This window comes from Triticum dicoccoides, chromosome 2A (genome assembly GCF_002162155.2).
Source record: "Triticum dicoccoides isolate Atlit2015 ecotype Zavitan chromosome 2A, WEW_v2.0, whole genome shotgun sequence".
Lineage (NCBI taxonomy): Eukaryota > Viridiplantae > Streptophyta > Magnoliopsida > Poales > Poaceae > Triticum > Triticum dicoccoides.
Genome location: NC_041382.1, coordinates 97,053,198 through 97,061,996, shown reverse-complemented (window position 1 = coordinate 97,061,996; position 8,799 = coordinate 97,053,198).

Genomic DNA, 8,799 nt, shown 5'->3' with positions numbered 1-8,799 from the left:
TATCAAGGACTGTCTTATTTTATTTCATTTTGTCACTATCTATAATTCATTTAGTTTTTGTCTCAAATTTTATTCTACTCTATGTGTTCCATCAATACATATTTCTGGCATTATTTTGAAGAAATGTTCAGCCAATATTCTCTCCAATCATTTTATTTTTCCATTTGTTTCGTGTTAGGTTTTTGTTGTTGGAAAAGCAAAATCCCATATATTACGTAGCATAAACCATTACAAAAATAAACCCTTATGAAATTTATTTATTTTCTCAAGGACTGTCTTATTTTATTTCATTTTGTCACTATCTCTAATTCCTTTAGTTTTTGTCTCAATTTTTATTCTACTTTATGTGTTCCATCAATACATATTTCTGGCATTATTTTGAAGAAATGTTCAGCCAATATTCTCTCCAATCATTTTTGTTGCGGGATATGGTTTTCATAGTAATTTATACCGATTCAACACCAAAAGGATCGAGCTCTTGAGGTGAAAGCCAAGATCCTGATGTAGGATTGGGTGGCGGCGTCATCTCCAATGCCGCTTCTTCTCTTGGGGGTGCCGCCTTGAAGATCATGATCCCTCCTGCTCTTCCTTGAGGCTGGACGTGCATGACATCGCGGTCGACAGGTGCCCGGCTGGCGGTGCGAATGATGCATTGCGACTTGTGTAGCGGCAATGATGGTTGCAAAATGAGAGGGTCATGGCTCGCCTTCGTCATTGACTGTCTAGCATGTTTCTGAGCTTGAAGTCAGAGCTGCAGCGTTGCCGGGCGACACTGCGAGAACAATGTCGGAGGATGGGCAGATTAGACTTTGGTGGTGCAAGGCGTGTTCCTTTTATCATGAGAGGCTCGGCATTAACGTCAGAGCTGCCTCGTCCTCGATTCGCGCGGTCGATTGTTTGGCGTTGGCTGGCAGGTTCCCGTGTACCATTCGTTTGGAGGGGTTTTGATGGGTCGCCAGCGACGAAGTCGGAGTCGCTTGCTCGGGGAGAGGTGATAATGATGACATTGCAGGCAACCTCGATGGTGTCCTTTCCTCGGCGTTGTGGGTGTGGGTTGTGGGTGCCAGGTCGGCTCTGTGGGCATTGTTTTAACTATTTTTGTCCGGGTTTTCGTTAATTAATCAGGCAACTCTTTTCGACCCTTTTTAATGAATCAAGCCCTAAAAGACCATGTTTAAAATAATCATGAATCGGCCATGAATCAAACTTGTGATCATTCTTTGGATATAGTATATGACAATTACTTTTGAGAGAGAGTGAAGAATGCCAAGAATATATATTTCACATACCAAAATAATTTCAGTCATTCGCATTCTTTCAATATAATCCCTCAGCTTTATATTACTTGTCGCAGATTTAGTACACTTTTTATAGGAAGCACGTTATCCGAAATCTCAACCCGGGAATGTCCAACTTGAAGTCTTAGATGTGACTATGTGACCCAGCGTTGCACCTTGTATCGGCATAATGCTGAGTTGAGAATAACAGGATAATGCAAATCGAGAAACATCTGCAGGATAATTTATTTTATCCAAAAAATCTACGGGGTAAATTCTATGGAATGATGACACGAGGGGACGTAGAGATTTTATTAAGAACAAATCCCAAGAGCTGATAGAGTATTAGGATTATCAAGTGTGCACACTTTGTTAGTGTTATAAGCGACCATGAAATTACTTCATTTGTCTCATAATATAAGACCTTTTTTAATATAATTATAGTGTCAAAAAATTATGAAACGGAGGGACAATATTTTCTGCCCATGCCTCACATCTCTTAGGCTAATTGTAATGGGGGTATCATAGGTAGTATCATGCATGCCAACTAGGCAAATTGGATGAGGTGGCATAGAATTAAATGACGAAAAAGAGGGTTGAGTATCATATCATGATACCGTATCATATTAAATGTTGTGCTACTATGTGTCATGCATGCTAATAAATGAAGTCGTCTATGATACTAACATATGATACTATACACTATGGATGTTGTATCATACACTAGTATCATATGCATGATATTAATATATGATACTTCCCATTACGACCAACCTTACTTAAACAAATATATTCATGCAGGCAACGGGCAGTCTGTCACAACTCCTGCTGTAATCATTTCGAAAAATGAAAAAAAAAATTCAATTTTTACCTGCAAAAAAGAAAAGAAAAGAAAAACTACCATTGTATTCAGCGATCACACTACACAACGATCAAATTAACAAATCTTATCCCACTACACAATGATCGGTTATATCCTTTGTGTTGAAACTATGTAAATTATGGCGTGAACTACTAGTTTTCAAAATCATGTTAAATTTCGGTGATGTATGTGGGATCTATTCTGTCTCCGTATGTGTCGTCCCGTAACCATGAAGCACTTTTGCGGCTTGTTCGGTTGCGGGATCTGCTAGATATGCTATTAGAATTGTCTAAGTATGCACATTTTATTACTGTTATAGGCGATCAAGAAACTATATTTTTCTGTCCATGCGTCACATCTCTTTCTTAAACAAACACATTCATACAGGCCGCGGGCAGTCTATCACAACCCCTATTGTAATCATTTCGAAAAAAGGGAAAGGAAACTCTCATTATAAGCGATCAAGAAGCCATATTTTTCTGTCCATGCCTCACATCTCTTGCTTAAATAAACATATTCATGCATGCACCGGGCAGTCTGTCACAACTCACAGCGCCCATTGTAATCATTTCGCAAAAAAAAAAGCTCCCATTGTAATCAGTGATCACACTACACAACGATCAAATTAACAAATCTTATTGGTTCTCAAAAAAATTAACAAATCTTATTTCACGCATGCAGACAGACTGATCCCCTCCATCGCAAAAATAAAAATAAAAAAATGACAGAATGAGGCCAACTCCACCACGCGACCCTATACTGTTCGGCCCCGTCCGTTTGGGATAAAAGGGACAAAAAAAAGGCGGCCCAGCGCGCGGGAGCAAACGGACTTTTGTCCGCTTTGTGTCCGCTTTCGACCCATCCGCGGTCCAAGTTTGCGCCACTTTTGGGGTGAAAAGTACACCACGCGGACACGCAGGTCGTCTGTGTTGGGGAACGTTGCAGAAAACAAAAATTTCCTACTCGTTTCACCAAGATCATCTAGGAGTTCATCTAGCAACGAGTGATTAGATGCATCTACATACCTTTGTAGATCGCGCACGGAAGCGTTCAAAAGAACGGTGATGATGTAGTCGTACTCGACGTGATCCAAATCACCGATGACCAGCGCCGAACGGACGGCACCTCCGCGTTCAACACACGTACGGGACGGAAGGCGTCTCCTCCTTCTTGATCCAGCAAGGGGGGAGGAGAGGTTGATGAAGGTCCAGCAGCACAACGGCGTGGTGGTGGATGCAGGGCGTCACAGCAGCAGGGCTTCGCCGAGACTACGAGGGAGAGACGTAATGGGGGAGATGGAGGCGCCAGGGGCTGGTCTGAAATCCCTCCTCTCCCCCACTATATATAGGGGTGCCAGGGGGGCGCCGGCCCTAGTAGATGGCATCTACTAGGGGGGGCGGCGGCCAAGGGGAGGTTTCCCTCCCCCCCAAGGCACCTAGGGGTGCCTTCCACCACATGGACTCTTCCATGGTGGAAACCCTAGGCGCATGGGCCTATAGGGGCTGGTGCCCTTGGCCCATCTAGGCCAAGGCGCACCCCCTACAGCCCATGTGGCCCCCCGGGACAGGTGGCCCCACCCGGTGGACCCCCGGGACCCTTCCGGTGGTCCCGGTACAATACCGATAACCCCGAAACTTGTCCCGATGCCCGAAATAGCACTTCCTATATATAATTCTTTACCTCCGGACCATTCCGGAACTCCTCGTGACGTCCGGGATCTCATCCGGGACTCCGAACAACATTCGGGTTTCTGCATATACATATCTTCATAACCCTAGCGGCACCGAACCTTAAGTGTGTAGACCCTACGGGTTCGGGAGACAAGCAGACATGACCGAGACGACTCTCCGGTCAATAACCAACAGCGGGATCTGGATACCCATGTTGGCTCCCACATGCTCCACGATGATCTCATCGGATGAACCACGATGTCGAGGATTTAATCAATCCCGTACGCTATTCCCTTTGTCTATCGATATGTTACTTGCCCGAGATTCGATCGTCGGTATCCCAATACCTCGTTCAATCTCGTTACCGGCAAGTCACTTTACTCGTACCGTAATGCATGATCCCGTGACCAGACACTTGGTCACTCTGAGCTCATTATGATGATGCATTACCGAGTGGGCCCAGTGATACCTCTCCATCATACGGAGTGACAAATCCCAGTCTTGATCCATGTCACCCAACAGACACTTTCGGAGATACCCGTAGTCTACCTTTATAGTCACCCAGTTACGTTGTGACGTTTGGCATACCCAAAGCACTCCTACGGTATCCGGGAGTTACACGATCTCATGGTCTAAGGAAAAGATACTTTGACATTGGAAAACTCTAGCAAACGAACTATACGATCTTGTGCTATGTTTAGGATTGGGTCTTGTCCATCACATCATTCTCCCAATGATGTGATCTCGTTATCAATGACATCCAGTGTCCATAGTCAGGAAACCATGACTATCTATTGATCAACGAGCTAGTCAACTAGAGGCTTACTAGGGACATGTTGGTGTCTGTTATTCACACATGTATTACGATTTCCGGATAACACAATTATAGCATGAATAAAGACAATTATCATGAACAAGGAAATATAATAATAATGCTTTTATTATTGCCTCTAGGGCATATTTCCAACAGTCTCCCAGTTGCACTAGAGTCAATAATCTAGTTACATTGTGATGAATCGAACACCCATGGAATTCTGGTGTTGATCATGTTTTGCTCTAGGGAGAGGTTTAGTCAACGGATCTGTTACATTCAGGTCCGTATGTACTTTACAAATCTCTATGTCTCCATCTTGAACATTTTCACGAATGGAGTTGAAGCGACGCTTGATGTGCCTTGTCTTCTTGTGAAACCTGGGCTCCTTGGCAAGTGCAATAGCTCCAGTGTTGTCACAGAAGAGCTTGATGGGCCCCGACGCATTGGGTATGACTCCTAGGTCGGTGATGAACTCCTTCACCCATATTGCTTCATATGCTGCCTCCGAGGCTGCCATGTACTCCGCTTCACATGTAGATCCCGCCACGACGCTTTGCTTGCAACTGCACCAGCTTACTGCCCCACCATTCAAAATATACACGTATCCGGTTTGTGACTTAGAGTCATCCAGATCTGTGTCGAAGCTAGCGTCGACGTAACCCTTTACGACGAGCTCTTCGTCACCTCCATAAACGAGAAACATTTCCTTAGTCCTTTTCAGGTACTTCAGGATATTCTTGACCGCTGTCCAGTGTTCCTTGCCGGGATTACTTTGGTACCTTCCTACCAAACTGACGGCAAGGTTAACATCAGGTCTGGTACACAACATGGCATACATAATAGAACCTATGGCTGAGGCATAGGGGATGACGCTCATCTCTTCTATATCTTCTGCCGTGGTCGGACATTGAGCTGAGCTCAATTTCATACCTTGTAACACAGGCAAGAACCCCTTCTTGGATTGATCCATATTGAACTTCTTCAATATCTTATCAAGGTATGTGCTTTGTGAAAGACCTATGAGGCGTCTCGATCTATCTCTATAGATTTTGATGCCTAATATATAAGCAGCTTCTCCAAGGTCCTTCATTGAAAAACTTTTATTCAAGTAGGCCTTGATGCTGTCCAAGAGTTCTATATCATTTCCCATCAATAGTATGTCATCTACATATAATATGAGAAATGCTACAGAGCTCCCACTCACTTTCTTGTAAACGCAGGCTTCTCCATAAGTCTGTGTAAACCCAAACGCTTTGATCATCTCATCAAAGCGAATGTTCCAACTCCGAGATGCTTGCACCATCCCATAAATCGAGCGTTGGAGCTTGCATACTTTGTCAGCATTCTTAGGATCGACAAAACCTTCCGGCTGCATCATATACAATTCTTCCTTAAGGAAACCATTAAGGAATGCCGTTTTGACGTCCATTTGCCATATTTCGTAATCATAGAATGCGGCAATTGCTAACATGATTCGGACGGACTTCAGCTTCGCTACCGGTGAGAAAGTCTCATCGTAGTCAACCCCTTGAACTTGTCGATAACCCTTAGCGACAAGCCGAGCTTTATAGATGGTCACATTACCATCCGCGTCTGTCTTCTTCTTAAAGATCCATTTATTTTCTATGGCTCGCCGCTCAATGGGCAAGTCAGTCAAAGTCCATACTTCGTTTTCATACATGGATCCTATCTCGGATTTCATGGCTTCTAGCCATTTGTCGGAATCCGGGCCCGCCATCGCTTCTTCATAGTTCGAAGGTTCACCGTTGTCTAACAGCATGATTTCCAAGACAGGGTTGCCGTACCACTCTAGTGCGGAACGTGTCCTTGTGGACCTTCGAATTTCAGTAGGGGCTTGATCAGAAGTATCTTGATCATTGTCATTAACTTCCTCTCTAGTCGGTGCAGGCACCTCAGGAACATTTTCTTGAGTTGCGCCATTTTCCGGTTCAAGAGGTAATACTTCATCAAGCTCTACTTTCCTCCCACTTACTTCTTTCGAGAGAAACTCTTTCTCCAGAAAGGACCCATTCTTGGCAACAAAGATCTTGCCTTCGGATCTGAGGTAGAAGGTGTACCCAATAGTTTCTTTTGGGTACCCTATGAAGACGCATTTTTCCGATTTGGGTTCGAGCTTTTCAGGTTGAAGTTTCTTGACATAAGCATCGCATCCCCAAACTTTTAGAAACGACAGCTTAGGTTTCTTCCCAAACCATAATTCATACGGTGTCGTCTCAACGGATTTCGACGGAGCCCTATTTAAAGTGAATGCGGCAGTCTCTAAAGCATAGCCCCAGAAGGATAGCGGTAAATCGGTAAGAGACATCATAGATCGCACCATATCTAATAGAGTGCGATTACGACGTTCGGACACACCATTACGCTGAGGTGTTCCAGGCGGCGTGAGTTGTGAAACTATTCCACATTTTCTTAAGTGCGTGCCAAACTCGTGACTCAAGTATTCTCCTCCACGATCTGATCGTAGAAACTTGATTTTCCTGTCACGTTGATTTTCAACCTCACTCTGAAATTCCTTGAACTTTTCAAAGGTTTCAGACTTGTGTTTCATTAAGTAGATATACCCATACCTAATTAAATCATCAGTGAGGGTGAGAACATAACGATAGCCACCGCTAGCCTCAACACTCATCGGACCGCACACATCAGTATGTATGATTTCCAATAAGTCGGTTGCTCGCTCCATTGTTCCTGAGAACGGAGTCTTGGTCATTTTACCCATAAGGCATGGTTCGCACGTGTCAAATGATTCATAATCAAGAGACTCTAAAAGTCCATCAGCATGGAGCTTCTTCATGCGTTTGACACCTATGTGACCAAGGCGGCAGTGCCACAAGTATGTGGGACTATCATTATCAACCTTACTTCTTTTGGTACTCACATTATGAACATGTGTAGCATCACGTTCGAGATTCATTAAGAATAAACCATTCACCATAGGAGCATGACCATAAAACATATCTCTCAAAAAAATGGAACAACCATTATTCTCAGATTTAAAAGAGTAGCCATCTCGAATTAAACGAGATCCCGATACAATGTTCATGCTCAAAGCTGGCACTAAATAACAATTATTAAGGTTTAAAACTAATCCCGAAGGGAGATGCAGAGGTAGCGTGCCGACGGCGATCACATTGACCTTGGAACCATTCCCGACGCGCATCGTCACCTCGTCCTTTGCCAGTTTCCGCTTATTCCGCAGCCCCTGCTTTGAGTTACAAATGTGAGCAACTGCACCGGTATCAAATACCCAGGAGCTACTACGGGCACTAGTAAGGTACACATCAATTACATGTATATCACATATACCTTTTGTTTTGCCGGCCTTCTTATCCGCTAAGTACTTAGGGCAGTTCCGCTTCCAGTGACCGCCTCCCTTGCAATAAAAGCACTCAGTCTCGGGCTTGAGTCCATTCTTTGGCTTCTTCCCGGCAGCTTGCTTGCCGGGCGCGGCAACCTCCTTGCCGTCCTTCTTGAAGTTCTTTTTACCCTTGCCTTTCTTGAACTTAGTGGTTTTATTGACCATCAACACTTGATGTTCCTTCCTGACTTCTACCTCTGCTGATTTCAGCATAGCAAATACTTCAGGAATGGTCTTTTCCATCCCCTGCATATTGAAGTTCATCACAAAGCTCTTGTAGCTTGGTGGAAGCGACTGGAGGATTCTGTCAATGACCGCATCATACGGGAGATTAACTCCCAGCTGAGTCAAGCGGTTATGCAACCCAGACATAGTGAGTATGTGCTCACTGACAAAACTATTTTCCTCCATCTTACAGCTGAAGAATTTGTCGGAGACTTCATATCTCTCGACCCGGGCATGAGCTTGGAAAACCATTTTCAGCTCTTCGAACATCTCATATGCTCCATGTCTCTCAAAACGCTTTTGGAGCCCCGGCTCTAGGCTGTAAAGCATGCCGCACTGAACGAGGGAGTAGTCATCGAAACGTGCCTGCCAAGCGTTCATAACATCTTGTTCTGCAGGGAGAATGGGTGCGTCACCAAGCGGTGCTTGTAGGACATAATCTTTCTTGGCAGCTATGAGGATGATCCTCAGGTTTCGGACCCAGTCCGTATAGTTGCTGCCATCGTCTTTCAGCTTGGTTTTCTCTAGGAACGCGTTGAAGTTGAGGACTACGTTGGCCATTTGATCTACAA